At 38.3% G+C, this 22,596-nt stretch overlaps 1 protein-coding gene across 1 annotated transcript in view; it reads left to right on the top strand.

Moving 5' to 3' along the window:
- Positions 1-22,596, top strand: part of CSMD1 (CUB and Sushi multiple domains 1) — a 1,461,432-nt gene that overhangs the window by 1,026,312 nt on the left and 412,524 nt on the right. The gene's annotated exons all lie outside the window — the stretch shown is intronic.

Raw genomic sequence — 22,596 nt, forward strand, 5'->3', positions numbered from 1 at the left:
GAAAAGTAATGCTAGAGACAATATAAAAATGAGTGGCCATCGGGGTTGGGGATGGGGAGGAAGGGTGACCAGGTGGAGCACAGAGGATTTTAAGGGCAGCGAAGCGACTCTGTGGGATGCTGTAACGGTGGACGCATGTTAGTATCCATTTGTCCAAACCCATAGGATGTGCAACGCCAAGAGGGAACCTTAGTGTAAACTGTGGACTGTCAGTGATAATTATGTGTCAGTTGGTCCATCACCTGGGACACGTGTACCATCCGGTGGGGCTGTTGATAAGGTGGGAGGCCGTGCACGGGTGGGGGTAGGGAGTGTATGGGAGCTCTCTAAAGAGAATAAAGTCTTATTAAAAATAAATAAATGAAAAGGAGAATATTTCATAACACACAAACATTATATAAAAATCAAGTTTCAATATCTATAAATAAAATTTTATTAGAAATCAAAAAAATGAGATATTCACTGTAGTTAGCTTTTTAGTTAGAGTTCTATGCAGCATGGACCAAGCAGAAACATTCACAGGTTGGAGCAGAAATAAAATCCTCACTGATACTCACACATTGTCATTTCCCTAGAGCACCCAATGAGTACACAGCTATGTATTTTTAGGAACTTTTTTGCATTAAATAATACTGAGTTTACTAATTTTTTTATCTCTATCAAAAATTAGTTTATAAGCACAATAATATTTTATTTAATAATTTTTTATTTAAGTTGATTTATTATACTGTGTTAGTTTCAGGTTTACAGCTTCAGATTCTTTTACATTATAGAATATGTATTATATATATATTACAAGATATTGAATACAGTTCCCTGTGCTAGACAGTAGTAAATCCTTGTTTATCTATTAAATACAATGATATTGAAATAAAAATGAAGTTGTAAAGGTTAAGCAAAATAGTAGCGTTCATTAGGGGATATCTGAACACTGGTGACTTGGCTTTCACCTTAGAAATCATGTGTTTTCTGTGTGCCTGTGTGTCTGTGTGTGTTTGTGTGTGTATTTCACTGCCTTTCTGAGCTCCCTTCCACAACTGGGCAATTTGGACTGTAAGTGACTTACTCTCTCTGAGGCTTAAGTTCTATATCGGGGGTGTAAGCATGTGGATTTCTAATCAAAAGGTCTCTTTCACCCCAAAATTCTATACCATGTACTCTCTAAGTGAGAATGCGATGTTACAGTGCCGGGTCACATCCATGGCCAAATTCCTCTGCTAGAGGACAGAGGCTACCCAGTTCCCAGAACCCTAAGTCCAGTATCCACTTGGCTTGATGATATACCAGCTTCTGTTCTGCCCAGAGACCAGCTCACAGGTCCTGTGTTCTGTGTCTTTGCCCTCATCAATCCAGAGACATCCTCTCCAACTTTTTTTTTGTGTGTGTGGTACGCGGGCCTCTCACTGCTGTGGCCTCTCCCGTTGCGGAGCACAGGCTCTGGACGCGCAGGCTCAGCGGCCATGGCTCATGGGCCCAGCCGCTCCGTGGCATGTGGGATCTTCTCGGACCAGGGCACGAACCCGTGTCCCCTGCATCGGCAGGCGGACTCTCAACCACTGCGCCACCAGGGAAGCCCCATCCTCTCCAACTTTGATTGAGTCTCTGTGGCTCTTAATTAGGCAAAACCCACCTCATTAGGTTTGAGTCTCATAGTGATGTTATGAGGGAAATAGAATAGATACTGTTGGCTTTTTACAGCAACTCCAGTAAGTAACAGGAGGTGCTCACTTGAACCAGCTAGACTAGAATGAAAACTAGTCTAGAATCCAGGACTTCTGACATCCCAATCTTTTCTTCTCCCCATTATACTAAGCTGTCTAGTAACATTGAAGAAAACTATCCATCTTATGTGTTGACCTTCCTCAAATTATTTATAATCCCAGTGCCTGACATTTATGAGAACTCAATAAATATAAATGACTGGTGAATAAATCTTATGTTTTGCAAATGTTGCAGATTGTCCCTTTCCAGAAGAGTTATATTCAAGTTTGTAGGCAATGTTAATGGTTGAGAACATGGACTCTGAGGTCAAAATGCCTAGATTCAAGTTCTTGTCCCTTCCCTTGCTAGCTATGAGACCTTTTGAACGTAAATAGACCCTCTATAATGTAGTTTACTCCCTGTAAAGTGGGAGATTCTAATAGGATCTTCTTCATGGGCTTGTTGAGAAGATTGAATACATTACTAATTTTAAGCATGTGTAATAGAACAGTGAATGATACCCTGTAGGCATGGCTACATTGCTTGCTATTGTTTATTACTATAATTTTATTCTTCCATTAAAACCGAACATTAATTATTTCAGAACATGCCCTGAGATGTTCATCTTCTCCACAATTTAGTCTACTTTTGTTTTCCTGTGTACAATAAGCCTTTTCAATGCCAAGGGTAATGACTGACACTTAACATATGTGTTAAAAATATTTGCAAAGTGAGCTTGGGGAAAACATACACATGGATTAGTGAATACTTAACAAAATTCTTATTTTGTCTTAGAGTCCCAAGTTAGCCAGGTTGGTCCATACTCCCCCAGCAGCCTGCCAAGTTCACGGGCCACAGTAACACATTTAAAATTGGAAATATTCTAAATGCCTTAAACCGATGATGAAAGAGCATGATCTGCATTTTCTCCCTCCACACATATTGTGCACCAGTGTCTTTCTCTTTCAGTGATATTTCTGAGCAAAGCTGAAAATAATTGTGTCTATTCCTCTCCTGCAAGTTTCTATTTAACTAATACATGGCGAAGTTCTAAACCCCACCAGAATTACAGAAGCCATAAGGAGTTTTAGTTTTCCTTAATCTTGCACAGTGTTGATCTGTAGCTGCTGAAAGTGGACTGAACAGAGTCCCAGAATCAGCTCACGTACTGTTACTTACACCCCTTATTCCAGGAAAACCCAGACATGTTAATCTTGTTTATATTAAGGACAAATAGGATTGTCAAATGTACTTGACATTTAATTTCCTCAAATCTTTAAAATCACATAAGAAATAGGATTTTCACAACTCCTTGATTCTTGACATCTATTAAAATGGATGTAACATTGAAGGCATTGATTTTTAAAAATGTGTAAAACTTTTATTTATTAGCTATATTATTATTTTGGAAAGGTGGATGTTGAATATAATTGGTATTTAGCAAATTCAGCTAAATCTTAGGTATCAATTTTAGGATAAAATTGTATCTTAAAAGGTGCTTTTGTATATCCAACTAGTGTTTATCAATTTAAATGAATTTATTTGGTCAATGTATAGCATAGGCAAATAAACAACCAAAAAAAACACGATGATAAAACCCCGTAATGTGTTTCTCTTATTTTTTTCAAAAGGTATTAGAAATTGCCAGGACTGTGTTGTTTATAATACAGTACATTCCTAGTGTAAGTTACAGTCTAATTGCAGAAGGATCATGTGTGACATATATTAATAGAAGACAATAATTTTAGCTAAAAAATGTATTGTGTTCAACTTCTAGATGATACTAACAAAAGAGAATTAGACACATGAGAAAATAAATGATATGAAAGCTAGCTGGTGATATGTATGATTAGTCATGAAAAAAGTAATGAATCAAATGAAAAGAAACACATTTAAACAGAATATGAGGCTTTTCCTCCAACTGTGCCATGTGATTTATTCATGAAACATTACTTTTAAGTGATTATCATTTACACCACTTGGGTTAATCAATTTCAGAAAAAGTTCAGATGTTTATTTGAATATATTTGTCCATTTTGATTATCTTACTTAATCAATTTCAGGAGAAGTTCAGATGTTTATTTGAATATATTTGTCCATTTCAATTATCTTACAATTACAATAGTCATAAAGTTTACTACCTACACAGTTTAATATGTAACTGATATATTGATAGAAGTAGAAGAAAGTTTCTCATGTATTAGATGGGTAAAGCAATGAAATTTAAGAAAATATTTTCTGTGTTGTAATTTTACATTTTCCAGAACACAGAGATCTCCTACATACAATTCCTAACCTAGGGCTGGAAACAAGTGGGTTGAATTTCAGTGGCCATAGGTTTTGAGGTACATATTATTTTTTGCCTATTCTCCTTAAACTGCTTCAGTAAATTTCTAATCATTTCTCAAAATTCTATGGTGTGTGTCACCCAATGTTACATTAGTAAACAGGCAAATTTGCAGGGTTTGCCAAGTCCATGGCCTAAATATTCACACCATAGATGATTTCAACTATTAAGGGTTTAAAAACTACCTTGAAAAATTTCTGAATTTAATAGTTGGCTCTCAAAAGGTGATACAAGCCAACTCTAGCACACCCCTGAAATTTTAATATTTTCTTAGGTAGGTGGGCTAACTTATTTATTTATTTATTTATTTATTTTTAAAGCTTTATCTTTTTTAAAATTTACAGTGTAAAATGAATTTCACATTATCAGTTTGTCTTGAGTGGTTTATATATTTTATTGATCAATTTCTATCCTTTCAAAAATGTATATTTTATTTGCAATAATACATACACATATATTTTATAAATTCCTGCCCCTGCTTATTTACATTGTCATTTTCCACCCCTCAGAGGCAACTACTTTTCATTCAGTTAGCTCTTCTTTTTTTGGTTTATACTTCACATTTTATTGGGGTGTAGTTGATTTACAATATTATATTAGTTTCAGGTGTACAACACAGCGATTCAAAATGTTTATATAGATTATACTCCATTCTGGTTATTATAAAATATTGGCTCTATTCCCTGTGCTGTACAATGTATTCTTGTAGCTTATTTATTTTATACATAGTAGTTTGTCCCTCTCAATCCCCTACCCTACTTTACCCCTCCCCACCTCCCTCTCCCCACTGGTAACCACTAGTTTGTTCTTTGTATCTATTAATCTGTTTCCTTTTTGCTATATTCACTAGTTTGTTTTAACTTTTGGATTCCATATGTAAGTGATAACATACAATATTTGTCTTTCTCTGACTCATTTCATATAATACCTTCCAGCTCCATCCATGTGGCTGCAAACAGCAAAATTTCATTCTTTTTGTGGCTGAGTAATATTTCATTGTATATATATCCATCCATCCATTCTTTATCCATCCATCTGTTGATGGAAACTTAGGTTGCTTCCATACTTTGGCTATTGTAAATAATGATGCTCTGAACGTTAGGGTACATGTATCTTTTCACATTTGTGGTTCTTTTTTCTTCACATATATGCCCAGGAGTGGAATTGTTGGATTATATGGTAGTTTAATTTTGTTTGTTTGTTTGTTTTTGAAGGAACCTCCATACTGTTTTTCTTAGTGGCTGCACCAATTTACATTCAAAGTGGGCTAACTTTAATACTTGCCTAGATTACTGTCCAATTTAGCCCAGGCAAGTTAAAATGATTCCAGAATTATTCAACTGCTGAGTGGTTTTCTCCAATGAGATCTGTCCTAGGGTGAGAATGTGTGGGAAAACTCTAACAAGGAATGAATTCTGTTTCTCCAAGTGTTGGAATCCTATCCCTGAACTAACCCTGTGATAGGTTGACCTGAGTCTGATCATGCAGTATCACACATACCATTATGATTGTGATGATGAAAAGGGTATTGGTAGGAAGGAATTAACTCTGACAAAATGATATGGAATCATGTTGGGATTTTGGTTGAATTTAGCTAAACTTAGGTAATAATTCTCTTGATGCCATTGCCTTCTATGATCATGCTGTAAACAGAGTGTAAGTTTCTTGGGTTGATTTATTCCTGCCCTTATCTACTGTTTGGTCAGAATGAAGTACGTTTTCCACATTATTTTATAATGTGTTTTCACACGAACTTTAAATGACAAGGCTGAGAATGACGATGGTCTAGATATTTCAGGCATTGGATCGCAGGGACGTGTAGCTACAGTCGAGACCAACCACTTTTGCCCTTCCCATGTTGATTATGGTGGCCATAAGAAAAATCCTCAAATTCTTCAACTTGCAACATAGGTGAACAAAAACCTTTGATCCAGTATGAGTTCCTTAACAGTTACTTTTGCATGTTGACTAAACGTTATAGAATTGATGGTGAGGATAGAAGGAGAAGACCCTGGAAGCACTGTCACTATGGTCTCTCCTCTCTCTATTGATGACGGAAGGGTGTTCCATCAGGATCTTTCAGCGGGAGCTGTCTGTGAGTGCATGGCTGAAGGCAAGGGGGGCACCGCATGGGTACATGTTTGCCAGACACCCCAGCCTGTCCGAGAGGGGACACATGATTTATCAGCTGGTGTGCGGGACCTGAAGAGTAGCAATAGCAGGAGAGAGATCATGCATCGGCCAAAAATACACAATAGCTGCAATGCGCTGAGAATGTCTTCATCCTGCTCATGGCTTGATTAGAAACAGAAAGAGGACCTAAGAAAGCCATTGTCGCTTCGGTTCCTTCCAACGAGAGAATGTCCTCAGGAAGGCGCTGAGGAGATTGAGGTGGGCCTCCTGTCTACTGAGGAGACTGAGTGATTATCTCCAGGAACTAAAGAACAGGAGCCTCACTGGGAGAAATGTGTGTGATTATAAGGGAATTACTTTCTGTACCATAAAAAGAAGGCATGGATTAAATCCCTGATCAGCAGCCTTATTCACGTCATTTACTCTTACCCTCTCATTATCTCTTATTTTCTGGCCTGAATTATTCTGTAGTTACAACCTTTGTGTGTTTTTCCATATTTTTATACTCCAGGGTTTTCTCTTTAAATCTGTGATGCTGTTCTCTTGTTTTGTAATTTATTGTTATAATTGAAATCTTGTCCTCTGTGTCCCTTGTGTGCTTGGGGAAGTTATGATCTGTCAGGAGAACCAACACATGAAATGTGGAAGCAGTCCATGTAGGCATCCAAGTTTCTGTATTTTGTGGTCATTGTGACATACTGACAGGTAGACTGTCTTAGATGAGGGTGGCCCAGCAGTACATCTTACCCTGTGTTTTCTAGGACACTGGATATGGTCAGGAACATCACTTCCAGTCCCAATATATTCATAAATTCATGACCAGATGTAGGATCCAAAAAGAAGTGAAATTGGATAAGTCTATAACCAGAATTGTCCTGTCACCAATATCACAGTCCGTTTCCTGTGCAAATTCTATTAACTTTATGTTTGATTAGCGTGCAGTGGTGTTTAAAGCTAAGGCAATGTTGTCAAGGATGGATTTCATCACTGCAGTTGCCTCAGCAACATCAAGAAGATCTTTTCCTGAATCAGCCTTCAAATGCCAGAATAAGACTCTGACCTGCATCAAATTTACTACTAGAGCATCTGAGAGGAAACTATCCAAAGTTTCTTCATCCACTTGATCAAAAATAACTGTAATGAGTAATTTATCTTCATTGAATTCATGTTTTTGTTGGAAAGTCTTAACTTTGAAAAAAAAAGCATGGAATGAATGTTTGTTATATCAACATTTTGGGGTATGTTCCCCACCCCGTGCCGTTATCCTGTGTTACTCTGCCAGAAGGGCAACCGACATGTTTGAGGCATTGTTTTGTGTTGGGTAAGTGCTAAGCACCCAACAAATGTTGCTTCATTTAATATTTTCAAAGACCCTCGAAGATATTTGTTTTAAGGTTGAGGACCCTCAAGTCAAGGTTACTCCCCCTGCCCCATGCCATACTAAATAAGTAGTAGGGCCTGCCTTCAAAACATGTCTGACTTCAAAGATGAGTTTTCTTTGTATTCTGTTCTCTCCCTATCTTCAAATGTATTTCTCTTTTTTGTGAATGGGGAGGGACAGGGGAAAGGCAGCAGTGGGTAAGGCCCTAGGTGTGCAGGCAGAGGAAGAAGGAAACGGGAGGCGGGACTTGGCCTCTGCTCTGGGTGAACCCACTGGCATCCACCCCCACCAGCAGGCACACCCTGTCAACCAGCCTTTTCTTTCAGGGGAAAATATGCTCTCTCCTAATTAATTCACTTTCTTAATCCTCACCAGTATTTAAATAACTTAGAGGGGGGAAACGGACACATAACTTGTATTTGCTCATTAGAAAGATGCATTTGTAATTCCTTTTCACACACTTAAGGTGTCTGTGTGTTAGAGAGCGTGGAATGTCACCCAGGTTACATGTTGTTCTCATCACTTCATGGGCATCCAGCTTGCCGTTGTCATTGCCACAGAATTGGGTCTGCCCTGACCAGTGTGTTCCAGAGCAGGCACCCTCACAGCTGACTGGGAGCCTGAACTCACCTTTGTTCATCAAGGACGTGAAGCAGCAGGCAGACCCCTTGGTTTAGGAGACCAGCCGCCTCGCTCCGACCGTTGAATGAATCCTGGAGAAGCTGGTAGCTGCGCACTTGAAGACAATCCATATGTCTGCTTTCATTAAATTGCAACCTTCTAGATTCTAATAGTGCCTTCCCCAACTCAGATAAATAATACCCACCGCACATCTTTGAACAGACAGGCAGAATTCATAAGAAAAAATGAAAACTAGTAGACAATCCAGAGACAGTCTTAGTATAACCAAAATGTGTCTCTGAGAAAATGGTCTTGAATTCGGTTCAATAACGGTGGGTTACTTTTCTTATGATGATATTGACTTGGCTAATAAAACTTAGTCATGGATTGTAAAATGCTTTAGTGTAACTCTAGGTGGGGGAAAGTCTTAAAAAATAATTTGCAGTCACCGACAACGTTTTAATCTCTTTTAATCTCCGTGTGTTTCCATAAACAAGCCCAGATTGTATTTTTTACCTAATTGTCCTAATTTTCTTAACAATCATTTCTTGATGTAGAAACTTTTGATATTAGTTTGTTTACTGAATACTTACAATAAATTCTTTTTTAAAATATTTATTTATTTATTTATTTATTTATTTGTCTGTATCGGGTCTTAGTTGTGGCGCGTGGGATCTTTCGTTGCAGCGCGCAGGCTTCTCGCTAGTTGTGGCGCACAGGCTCCAGAGCATGCGGGCTTGGTAGCTGCGGTGCGTGGGCTTAGTTGCCCTGCAGCATGTAGGATGTAGTTCCCTGGCCAGGGATCAGACTTGCATCCCCCTGCATCGGAAGGCGGATTCTTAACCACTGGACCACCAGGGAAGTTCCACAATAAATTCTTATAAGAGCCCTGTTAGGCAGGAGTTATTTTTACCCCCATTTAAAGATGAGGAATGTGTCTTGCAGAGGCGAGGTGACAACTTGCCCAATGGCCAAGAGGCCGTGAGAGACAGAGCTGGGATTTGCCTCTGGACATCCGCACTCAGGTCTGAGCTCCTGAGGACGACGGGTGGGGGTGCTTTGAGTTCTGAGAAATCTTTATCTCTTCTTGAACAAGTGCCCTAAATTGTTGTTCACTAATGGTTGTTACTGGCCTGTGTTGTAGGTGCACACCGCAGGGGTGGCGATTGATGTACCTGCTTTCCATGGACGGGGAAGGGTTGGAGGGAAGACCACCTGTAGAGGTTCACAGTTGAGTTTTCTTCTCTCTTTGCTCCAGATATAATACTGATTTTATTTGTTTTCAATATTAGTGGAAGATATTTACAACATCATAAAACTGGCAGAAATTTTTCTATAAAAGCTAAGCTGGAAATTCAGTAAAACCTAAATAAGTGAATGAATAGATTAATAAGTACAAAATTTTCTCAAACATCACATGATATATTTGTGTCCCATTTCACTGATCTGAGTCCCTTCATGCTTAGTTTTAACTTTAATAGTACTTTTTAAAAAGTTCTTAGTAATTAAATGAATAAGGAAAGAAATGTCCATTTTACTTCGAAGGAAAAATAGATTGTATATGTGTTCTAATTTTTCCAAGATTTTGCAAACAGATTTCATGATGCTTTGTGACTGAATTTGCCACTAAACAACTTCGATCGTCATTTTTAACTGTGTAAATTCTGTATATTCAATTTCTGTTCTTTTTCATGATAATATAATAATTATCATTCATGAAACTTCAATCGCCTGCCGAATTCTGTGGGCACTTGGCATATATCATGTTTTTGAACAATCCTTACAGTATCCTAAGATGAAAGTATTTGTTATTAACCCTATATTATAGGTAAGCAAAGTTATCTAAATTAATTAAGTGAAAATGTCAACACACATCACAATGGTGATGCCAAAATTTAAATTGGTATCAAATATTTAATTGCTTGTTTATGTTTATTTTAGCTTTATATTTGTTATAAGATACTTAAGAAATTAACAGGTCATGAAACAGAATAAGCAGTCATGTATCAAAATAAGTAAATCACAGCCAAACATTATCAATAATGCTGAATTTCCTTGGGTACTCCTTCAATGCCATAGTCTCCTTCCTCTTAACCTTGAGACATCATCCATTTGCAGTTTATTTGGTCCAGGATCTTACTGCACGTGTGTTTTCCTGAGCAATAGATTAGTATGGTTCTGCATGTTTTGTTGTATAAAATCTTCAAGAACTGGGCAGTGATAAGTGTAAAGGATTCATAGGTACTTCGATGCTTCAGTAGGTAGAAAATAGATGTAACTATATGTTAGGATGAAGGAAAACAAGAGCAAAATCACAAAGAGGGTGATAAGTATGAGGGTTTATACAGCTCATTGTAAAGGAGCACATTGTTCTGAATCACAGCTAACCTGGTAACCAGCTAACTTGTGGTAATGCCAGCGCACCCCTGTCAGAGGGCTCCCACGGCGCCATCACCAACCTGGCAGGGCACCTGGGCTGAATGGCACTGAGTTATCACCCTGGGGTGACAGCTTCACCTCGTACAGCCCTGTCTGCTCCATCAGCACCAATAACAGTGATACAGACCTTCTATATCATCACCTGAGGGCTTGCACAGTCACTACCAAACACCCAGTTAATCTCATGAAGCTGACCTCTTTCATCTTTCCTTTTTCCTCCTCCCACTCTCCCTCCCCACTTCTTTCCTTTCCTCTCTTTTCCCCCTCTCCTTCCTCCCTCTCTTCCTTTCATTTCTTCCTGCCCCACACCTCCTGGCCTCTGAGTAATCACCCTCTCCTGTAAAACGCAGATCCTCCTTTTTTACACTTCTATTGTAACGGCAAATAGCACAGTACACATGAAAGAGCTATAGCTCAGGACCAGACCAGGAGTGTCACTCACGGAACTATCGTTGTTTTTGTTGTTATTATTTCTTGGTCTTTTAAATTTCTCATTTTTGAGTCACAGTGATGGCTTTTCTGATTGCACGTACTGGGGGGCCTGGCAGTGGGGTTAAATTCTTCCTTCTTCATGTGATCAACCAACACCTACTTTTTTTCTTTCAGCTTTAAATATCTGACACCTGCTGAGTACTTATCCAGAAAAGGCCCAATTGTGTAGGCTTTTAAAGTCATTTTAAATGCTCCATTTCACAGAGTTTTAAGTCATACAGACAGGCTCAACTACAAACCTTCCATCCCTGACATCTTTGATTAATTTTTCTTCACATGGAACAATTGTTTTGGAACAGAAGCTGTGTAATGGGATCTCTATAACCATGGTGGCAATTAGAGCCCCCTGGGACCTGAGGGTGTGGACACACACCCTGTGTGGTCAATGCAGAGCTGACTCAGTGCCATGTGGGAGAGGATGTACATGTCAGTTTAAGGCAGTTTCCCCAAACTTCATTATGCAAAAGAATCACAGAGAGAGCACATTAAAATGCACCTTTCCTGCCCTCCATCCCCGAGAAATTCTGGTGTAGTGGGTTCTTGGCAATGTCTAAGAATCTGCATTTTTAATAATAATTACTAATTAATAATCACACAGAAGTTATTGATGTAGGTGGTCTATGGACTGTGTTTTGAGAAACATGCTACAAGATCATTTAAACTTTATGGATACAGTAGAGAGATAGTGCAGATTTTCAAGAAAAGAACAGTGTGTTCAAATTTGTTTAAAGAAAAAATTATAGTGGATTGTTAAGGATGCATATGATGGGTACATTGAGTGAAAGGAGAGTGAACAATTAGCAGGCTGTTGACAAAGCCCAACCCAAGGCACGTGTTTGAATTAGAAGAAATAACTGGCACTCACTGAATGTGTAGTGTGTGTCATGTGCTATTTTAGGTGTTCTATGCATAGTCATTCCTTTATTCCCTACAGTAATCCTATAAGTGATATTATTCTGCCTGTCACACAAATGAGGAACGGGAAACATATAGAATTGAATTTACTTATGCCAATCATACAGCTAGTAGACTGCAAAGCCAACATTCAAAGCCAGATGAGGTTCAAGACCTCCAGTGACCACCAGTGTGCCTCTTACTACATCATTTGCTATACCTAGAATACATATTTTGTCAGAATCCCAATAAAATTACCATTCATGTATGACCACAGAAATAAACTTTATGGTTCTCAATTAGTGTCCTTTGGTATGGGTAGCTATAGGCCAAACAATGGGTAAGCATTGTGCAGAATATTTTCTGAAATAAATGTGTACAGATCCAGGATGTTTGAGTAGATTTTTCCCTGCATGTTTGGTAGCTAGAACAAACTGTTGCCCAAGTTTTGCTCTAGCATAAAATGTCAGAAGGAATCCTTGTGTATCAAGATTAAAAGGAGTCTTTATTCTACTATTTAAAAAGTGACATAACAAGAACAATTCTTTTGCATTTTTTTCAGTAAAACTAAGAAGTTGAACCACTGATGAAATCTTATGAGTTTAATGAATAAAAACTAATTCATGAATAAGTAGTTTACTAGTTAGCAGTTCTTAGGTCTTGAGTAGGTGAGGGTAAGTATGCCCATAAAATAACTCACTCTTACCCAACTTCTAAAATCCTCTAGCATGCAGGAGTGTTACAAGATATTTGTGAGTAAAATTTTTATCCCTTATTCAGGAGGGCATCAACTTGGTTTTGCTTTGTACAACTTCAGTGCTATTTTGGTTTATGCTAATGTGAGGCCGTCAATCTTTGACTAGCATAAGAGACTAAAGTTAAACACTGTATATATATGATAGTCCCAGGTTCTTTAGGTTAAATGGTACACAAGGGAAAGATAGGTGTATTGATTCAGCAAATATTTATGCAGCACTTAATACGTAGCACATACGGTACTGGACCCAGGAGTGAAAAAAAGAAAACAAAAATGACTCCTGTTTTCTTAGATTTTACATTCTAGTGAGAAAGACAGAAAATGGGCAGACACGTGACAGATAGATAGATAGATAGATACATACATACATACATAGATACAGAGATAGATACAAAGATAGATGCATAGATACATAGAAGGGTACATAGATAGGTACATAGGCAGATGATGATTGATTGATAGAACAATCTCAGATAATGTTAAGAGACTTCAGGGGGAATAAAACTAGGTAATAAGCATGACTGCTAGTGGATAGAGTAAGGGTGATATTCACAGGGTCAAAGAAGACCCTTGAGAAAAAGGTACTCAAATTGGGACCCAGTCGGAGGGGCAGCCATGCCCAGGACTCAAGAGAGAACTTTCTGGTGAGAGGCAAACTAAGTACAGTCCAGGAGCTTAGAAGAGAACAATTCTGTCTTGTCCATCAAGGCAAAAATTTGGGGTCAAATAATAGATTACTCCTAAAAATCATAATTTGAAGCATTAATTAATACTCATCATTAGCTATTTCTCCTTGATCTGTTTTTTTCTTGATGGAAATTTGGATATTTCTAGAGATTTCCTGCTAAAATGGGAGAGACCTATAGACAGAACTGAAGATGAATAAAAAATGAGTGAATGAACCATGTAAAATGTCTGTGTGACTGCCACTTTGTAGGGTGTGACCTGGAGCAGGTCTGTAGGTCTTTCATTCCCCCGTCCCATACACTGAGAGTGTCAGTATTTTCCTGTCCTTCACCTTCTCCTCTCTACACAGGTGTAGACCCCTCCATCTCCTGTACACCTCTAGACCCTGAGCTCTCCTAAGCCCCCTTCTTCAGGAGGCAGAGGTGGGTGGCAGCTGTAGTGGAGGCATGTGAATGGCCTCACCAAAGCAGCTGTTGCTGGCATCCTTGACAGATAAGCTATCACATTAGAACCGGGTCCACTGAGGTCCAGATGGCAGCATCTCCCTGCAGGCTTACCGTGGGGTTCCGTGGCTGCCTCACTTCCAACTTTTGTATCATTACACATCACCCAACCGTGACCCTCTGGCCTGAATGCATTATCATTGCTTCACTGCAGGCTGTTACACAAGTCAAGACAGTCAACGTGTCAGAAAAGGTGATGGGGACCTCCAGGTCACGTGGTTCTTTAGTCTGTTTATTCCTTCTTGTGGGACCATGGACATTTGTAAATCTTCCCATGAGAAAGACAAAAATTGAAATAAAACCATCCTACGGTGCTGGGCTTCATTTGCAATGTCGATACTGGTTTGCAGCAGTGATCAACCTCTACACCTGTTTCAAATTAGATTGCTAAAATAAAGTATTCAGACAAACACGGAGATTTGAAAGAGTAGATTTTAAAAATAAATTATAATGGCTGTATCACTAACGAGCCACCTTGGGAGGCCACCTTTGAGATCCCTGGCTCAATCCCAGAAGTAAATATGTTGCCTGATTCTTTGTTTAACTATATTACTTAATATGTAGAAGTAAATGTACATATTTTTATTTTTATCAACTCAACCCTTTCTAGTCTATATAACTTTCTTTAGATCATTCTTTTCATATTTAAACAAAATGCCATTTAGGTAACTCTTTAAAATGAATCCTGTTGTTTGAAGTATCTTTCAGCCAAGTTGGAGATAAAGAGTGTGTTAGTAAAATAGCAGAGACATTTAAAAATCTGCAAAATATTTTCTCTTCCTTCCCACATAAAGTAACCTCTTCACTGAATAAACATGCTAAAAAGGACATATTTTTTCTTTATATCTGAGTCTCATAATCTTGTTGATCCATCATCTCTAAGGTTTTATTGTATCATAGAAAAACAAAACTAACTCTGATTTGCATTTCTTTAAATTCTTCTGTGTTTGTGTATGGAACTCTTTTGGATTTCTTAGAGTTAAACCGTTCTATGTGATGATGTATTCCTATTTTTCTATGGTTGCTTTATTTTGTTTAAATGGGGCCATAATCAACCATTTTAAGGTCTGTTCTCAAAACTTTATTAATCAGCTGTAAAAAAAAAAGATGTGCCTTACATTATTTTTCTAATTATTAATTCTGCACCCTTCATTCCAATTATTTTTCACAAACTTCAATGTCTTCTGCTTTTATCTATAGATCTATAATTTTCTCTTGCAATCCTTTCATCTTTTAGGCCTTCTGATTTCCAGCTAAGTTGCTCCACATATCCTAGGTTGATAGATTTCAGTGTTCTGTAAATGTTAATTCTGCATTTTACCCCATCTAATAGCACTCTGATTTATTCTTAGCGGTTATTGTATTGTGACTCTCAAATTTCCAGTCCCTCATTTTAAACAAATATGCTACTTTCTTTCATCCATCCGAGAATGTATTTCAATAATTTTCCAAACAATGCTTGTGATTCTTTGGTTGCTTCATTTCAGGGATTAATGAAATTCTTTTGGAGATCTCACTGGTTTATTCTCTTATTTTACATGGTAAACCATTTTTAATGTTCCTCCATCACTGCCTTTGAGTTTGCTTACTTTCCCAGTGAGCTAGTTAGTCTTTGTTGTACTGTAAATGTTCTATGTCCCTGACAGTTTTATTGGCATTTTGATGATTTTTGCTTGAGGGATTTTCTTTATAATGTTAGTCTCTGTTATCTTCACCCAACACCCCACTTGCTTCTTTCCTCAGATTTTTGTGGATCTTACTTTAATCCTTGAGAATCCATAGTATCATATCTAAGTATTTTGCCAAGAGAAGCTTCTTACGAGAAGCACAATTCTACCAATATAAAGAAGGAGGTGTGTAGATGGAAAAATTTATCTGGAAATTAAAGGATAAAAAATTGTTTTTTTAAATAAAGGATAAAGGATTCCTTTCTGGATAAAATTGGAGTTAGGAATTGATGTGTCAGAAAGAAGAGAGACAGGATTTTCCTGGTTTTAAAGATTTGTGAGGTTTGAAATAACAGAATCCCTCAAGTTGGTGACGGAATGTGGCCTGGCCTGGTAGCAGTGAAGAGTTGCTATGAAAGGTAGCGATAACGGTGGTGCTGAACACACCACCGCTAACCCAGTGCCTGCTGGACCCTTGCAAGATGCACACACTTGACCTGCATCCTCCCATTAATCCTCAACCCCCGTTGGGAAATGATGTCACTCTGGTTTTACAGATGAGAAGGCTGTAGGAGGGGGATGCAAGTCCTTCAGGCCCCCACGGGCTGGGCAGCAGCGCTTGGATCCCCTCTCACTCCGGTGGGCTTGGACTTGCTCGCTCTGTGCTGCTTTCCAGCAACAGTGTGGGCCTGGAGGAGGGAGCAGGAGAAGCAGATCTGGGTCCTTTCCGTGCCTTGCACATGGCATGCACCTGCATCCTTAGGAGTCTTGATCTCAGAGACAAAGGGTCCATGTAAGGGCAGCACAGAGAGAACTACGGTAATGTATGTTCCAGTTACTGTTGAGAGAAGGGACTTGGCTGAAGCCTTCAGGATGGACATCAGCAAAGTTCTAGAAAACCATGTGGGGGAGTCCAGGATCCGGACACCAAGCTCCTCGTTTCTTGTGATGTGGTAACATGACCAAACGGCTGCCGATGGATAAATTACATGTTGTTCCGCCTGTTTGAGTGTTTTCGACTTTCTTCCACTGATTACCTGTTTAATTTGACTCTTGGTAGCACAGGTTAATAACATTGCAGCTACATTTGAAATAATATATGTCCCCTTTTTGTTACTGGTGCATTGAACTCTAGTTTTAGAAGACATTTAGAGTTTATATGGGAGGCTAAATATAAGTCAAGGCTACCCTAGAAATAATAATATATTTTTACTAAATTGTTTCTTTCAAAGTACTATTCTCTCTAGGTTGGAACCAAATCTTGGTAATTTCATATTACATATCATTGGCCGTTTGTATATGTAATTTACAGATATGAAACATTATATGTATTTTCTTTGGGAAACAATGATATGCATTACCCAGGCTCTGTGGTGCATGCATTTGGACAGAACATCTCTTTATAATTAATTATACTTTTTCAGTTGTTTCATGGTTGGTCCTTAGAACCTCAGGCTAAAACACTTAAAATTTATCAGAAATCATTTCATAATTTTTGGTTCATAAGAAAAGTGTGAATTTTCCTTTCAGATGTGAGGTATAGAGTTGTTATGTCCTTTTGGAGGAAATTCACAGTTTGAAAAGTCTTTCTTCTGAAAAATAGTGTGAAATTGAATGGATCAGGTTATTAAGGCTTCTTTTTATCAGTTTCTGTCCCCTTGTGTTCCAAGTCCTTATTCCCTACCCTGTTGATTTCAACCCTACCGTCATTCATTAAGGCGTTTATGAGTTAGCTTTTTCCAAGATGTAGGGGCTTTTTACTTATTTATTTTGTGCTGTCAGTTCTACATCTTGGAAAATTGTAAAATCTTCCTCTTATTCTCTATCTCTTCCTACCATCACAATTTCGGGCAGAAACATGTCATCCAAAAGAACCCCAAATGTAGTTTAAAGATAACACTGAAACAAAATGCACATAAGAAATAAAACTTTTGATGAGGAAGCCCAGTGATCCATATGGGGTGTCTGTGTGAGTGTGTGTGTGTTTGTGTGTGTATGAATTGATACATCTGGATTCCTCTGGCTTAATTGAGTCAGGTGAGATGGGCTCCTTATTTGAATGGGCCTATAGTGACTGGCTTTTTTTCCCCTAATGAATTGTGACTATGTAGTACTTCCATTTTGTTTTTCAGAGCAATGTTTTCATATTTGTTTTAAATTAATACTTAAAAATTCAGTATTGTATCAATTCTACCACTCTGTCATTATATATTTCTCTTTTCTCTATTTAGAAAATTGAGTGTCTCAAAACAAAAATTTAAAAAAAGCTCTTCTGACAATATAACATTCTTTTTTTAAAAATTAATTAATTAATTAATTAATTAATTTTTGGCTGCATTGGGTTTCTGCTGCTGCGTGCGGGCTTTCTTTAGTTGTGGGAAGCGGGGGCTACTCTTCGTTGCCGTGTGCAGGCTTCTCATTGCGGTGGCTTCTTTTGTTGTGGAGCAAGGGCTCTAGGTGCCCAGGCTTCACTAGTTGTGGCACGCGGGCTCAGTAGTTGTGGCTTGTGGGCTCTAGAGCACAGGCTCAGTAGTTGTGGCGCACGGCCTTAGTTGCTCCGTGGCATGTGGGATCTTCCCAGACCAGGGATCGAACCCATGTGCCCTGCATTGGCAGGCGGATTCTTAACCACTGCGCCACCAGGGAAGTCCCAATATAACATTCTTAATTGCTAAGGCTCTTGCAGTTTTTACGTAATCACAATTAAATAGCTAAGTTCTGTTTCCTTTTTCATACTTACACCCCGCAAAATTGCCCAATTTTCCAAGTTATTTTTCTCTCATTTAAGATTATTGTGTGCTTTTTCCCCTTAACCTTTCTGTCCGAAAAATTAGCATCTTTGCACCATTAAAAAAATAAACAAAAAACTGAGAAGCAGTTCTACTAATTTGTATTACACTTACTTTGAGCACAATCAATTTTTTGGCTACTTTCTATTATGCAAGGATAATAGTCAACAGAATTTGGTTAGATGCTGAAGAAAAATAGTTGAATATCCACTAAAAATGTTTGTAAGGTGAACAAACCAATTTTGCACAAATTAGGGAGTGAAATTACATGAGACATCGGATTGGGCTGTTGTTTTTCCAGGAGTCTAGCGATTGGCATCACTCTTCGAGGTACTCCTGGGGCAGGTTTCAGGACCCCCAGCTGCTGGGTTCAGGCCACTGTTTGGATATTTTAGCTCCTAGATGCCACCTCCTCTGGAAGATGTTCCTTATCTTCTGCATCTGAGGCTCCTTCCCTGGGCACCCCCCCGCACCCTGAGAACAGCCTGTCCTGCACCTTCCTCTCGCTGGCCTGTGGTATCTTTCACTGGACCACCTGTCATCACACAGCAGAGTCTTCCTAGAGATGCTTAATTACCAGAGGCCAACTTGGCGTGTAGGAAATGACTGCCACATTGCTATAGTACTAAAGCATATTAGATTGGGATCAGAGAAAGAAAACAGGACTACAGTAGCTAAAACTTTCGAAGAAATACTTTAAAATGAGTAGTTTGTAAGAAAGAAGTTTGAAAATAGAATTATCTACTCTTATCTTCTTCATTTATATTTGAACGTGTGGGAAACAATCTAAAAACTACATCGAGACTCAGGATTTCCTAGTTTGAGATCTAAACCTCTCACTAATAACTGCAGGATAAGGCGCTCATCTTCCCTGGCTTTCATTTTCCTCCTGTGAAAACGGAGGTGTCAGTATATCAAGTAATTTTAAGTCTGCTTAGATTCTGTATTCCACATTTGGTCACACTAAACTGTTGACCCTCCTCATCCTCTAGTAAGAAAATATAAGCAAATGTAATTTAACTCCATTACTTCCCTGCCACCATATATAATTTATGTATAAAAGAATATTATTCAGCCATAAAAAGGGATGAATCCCGCCACAACACGGATGGAACTGGAGGGCATTATACTAAGTGAAATAAGTCAAAGACAGAGACAGACAAATGCCGTCTCATTTCTCTTACATGTGGAATCTAAAAAACAACAAACAAGTTGTAGATACAGAAAATAGATTGGTGGTTGCCAGAAGCAGGGGGTAGGGAAAGGAGAAATGGTTCAAACTTCTTGAGTCTTTTTAGTTTAAATAGGAAAAAAGAACATATTACAAAATACCAAGAATGTATTTTAAAAATTACACCAGAGTCTAGACTGAACAGCATCTTTTTCTCACAGTTCTGAGATTCTGTTTGGAAGTTGAAAAAGTAAAGGATTTCATCAGTTGTCATTAAGAAACCTTAATCTGTATGTTAAATTCTATAATTGTTTTGTGTTTATCAAACTACCCCCTGTTAGTCTTAAGCTTTTAAAATTCTAGAACTTTGTCCTTCTTTCATTTTCCTTCTTATTTGATTTGTTGTCATTAAGGAATATTTTTCTGGAAAAGTTAAAAACTCTATAATTACTTTGTGTTTATCATGATACCCCTTGTAACTCTAAGTTTTTTGAAGACTAGAACTTGGTCCATCTTCTCTTTGGACCTGGGCAGAGTAGGTATTCAGTACATCCTGAAAGATGAGTCAGTTGTCCTCAGCAGATGGAGGGCGTGGCGCCTGCCCTCAGGGCACGTACCATGAAGGAGGTGAGGCAGAGGGTACAGGCAAACCAGCAAGAAATTTCAAAAAGTGCAACATCATGAAGGGAATAGGCTGGATGTTGACAAAGAGACTGACGTCTTGGACAGAATGGGCAGGGGAGACACCACCAAGAACAGACTTCATGCAGAGACTTGAAGGATGTGGAGCAGCATCTACAAGGCCAGCTGCAGGGACCAGTCAAGACACAGAAGAGCACGTGTGTGTGTGTGTGTGTGTGTGTGTGTGTGTGCGCGCGCACGCACACACACACATGTGGAGCTAAAGGGACCATTGAGACTAAATGCCACTGAATCATTCACACTTTAAAACATAAGGCAGAACTATTCACAATACCCATGACATGGATGCAACCTAAGTGTCCATCAGTGGATGAATGGATAAAGAAGATGTGATGTATATACATGTAATGGAATATCATTCAGCCTTAATAACGAAGGAGATCCTACCATTTGCAACAACATGGATGCACCAGGAAGACATTATATTAAGTGAGACAAGACAGACACAGAAAGGAAAAAACTGCATGATCTCACTTATGTGTGGAATCTAAAAAAAGTCAAATACACAGAAGCAGAGAGTTGAACAGTGGTGACCAGGGATGAGAAGATGGGGAAATGGAGAGATGTTGGTCAAAGGGCACAATTATGAAGAATGAATAAATCTGAAGATATAATGGGCAGCATGGTGACTATAGTTAATAATACTGTTTTGATTACTAGAAATTTGCTAAGAGAATGGATTTAAGGTGCTTTCACTATATACACAAAGGGTGACTGTGTGAGGGGACAGGTTAATTAGCTTGACTGTAGTAATCATTTCACTATGTATATGTACATCAAATTGTCACACTGTACTCCTTATATATAGTTTTTATTAAAAAATGAATTCTCCGTTTAACATCACTTGTCACTGAGAAATGACAGCAACTTTCATTCCAGATGTGTATTTCTGTACCAGGTATATTTATAGAATGCCATATTTTCTGACAAACGAGAGGTTCTTTACACAAGATTGGGTCTACCTTTTCTCTTTTTATGGGGCATTAATAGCATAAAGATCATCCTTTGACTATCAGCAGAGGCTGATTGTTGAGTCTGAACCCTGACAAAAACCTCTCCAACACCCTTTGCTTTGGCTTGAAAGAATTACAAAATGGTTATTTTTACACCCATAATGAAAACACATTTATGAAGTGAGACCCCCTATCTGTGACTCATTATAAATCTGCCAACCGTGACCCTCAGGCCTGAATGGATTATCATTGCTTCACTGCAGGCTGTTACCCAAGTCAAGACAGAGTAAATGTGTCAAAAAAGGTGATGGGAACTTCCAGGTTGCATGATTCTTTAGTCCTTTTATTCTTTCTTGTACCACCATGGACATTAATAAATCGGCCCATGTGAAACACAGAAATTGAAATAAAACCATCCTCGGGTGTTGGGCTTCATATGCAATGTTGATACTGGTCTGCAACAGTCATGAACCTCTACACCTGTTTCAAATTAGATTGCTAAAATAATGTATTCAGACAAACGCTGAAATTTGAAAGAGTAGATTTTTTAAATAAATCATAACAGCTATACCACTAATTTTAGTAAGAATTTCCAATAGCAGAATTAATGCATCCCATATCAGCACTGCTTGGGAAAGCACCTGGTTAGAGCCTGCTCAGTGTTGCACACCTCAAATTGGATATTAGTCAGAAGCTTGCCTTCCCCCTGGTACCACTTAAGTCTTTCTTTCAGGTTTAATGAACAGGCATTTTATGTTTTTTACAGGATTCCAGAGTTTCAGATTTACTCTGAAGTAGATCCAATATTATGGTTTCTGTACTTCCTGTTCTCTCTCTCTCCCCCTCTGTCATTTATCTACCTATCTCATCTATCCATCATATCTGTCTATCTATCCATCTGTCTCTTTCATCTGTCTGTGATAGCCTCTCCCTCTCTCTCTTCTTCATGTAACAGATATCTATCTATCATCTATATATATATTTCTCCTTGTCACCTAGGGTTCCAGCCTAACTTTGTGACACCTCAGACTGTCTTCCCCCTTTATCACAATATTGGTCAACAAAAGAAACATTTCTTTTATGAGGAGAAAGAAGTTCATAGTATTCTAATATATCCATGTGTCAGACACAAACTGGTCTTGTCTAAATGGTGTTGACCACCTAGACAAAGTGTTCTTTATTAAAAAAAAAAAAAAAAAAAAAAGACAAGGCTTTGCAAAGTTAAATGTAGAGGACAACTTTCTAGCCTCAGAAGGTCTTTTTCATATGTTAATATTGGTACATACATGAAATCTGCAGACATCACACTAAAAATATCTATTCCTTGGTGGTCTAGGTATCCTCAAAATATATCTCATT

This window comes from Mesoplodon densirostris, chromosome 20 (genome assembly GCF_025265405.1).
Source record: "Mesoplodon densirostris isolate mMesDen1 chromosome 20, mMesDen1 primary haplotype, whole genome shotgun sequence".
NCBI classification, from domain to species: Eukaryota; Metazoa; Chordata; class Mammalia; order Artiodactyla; family Ziphiidae; genus Mesoplodon; species Mesoplodon densirostris.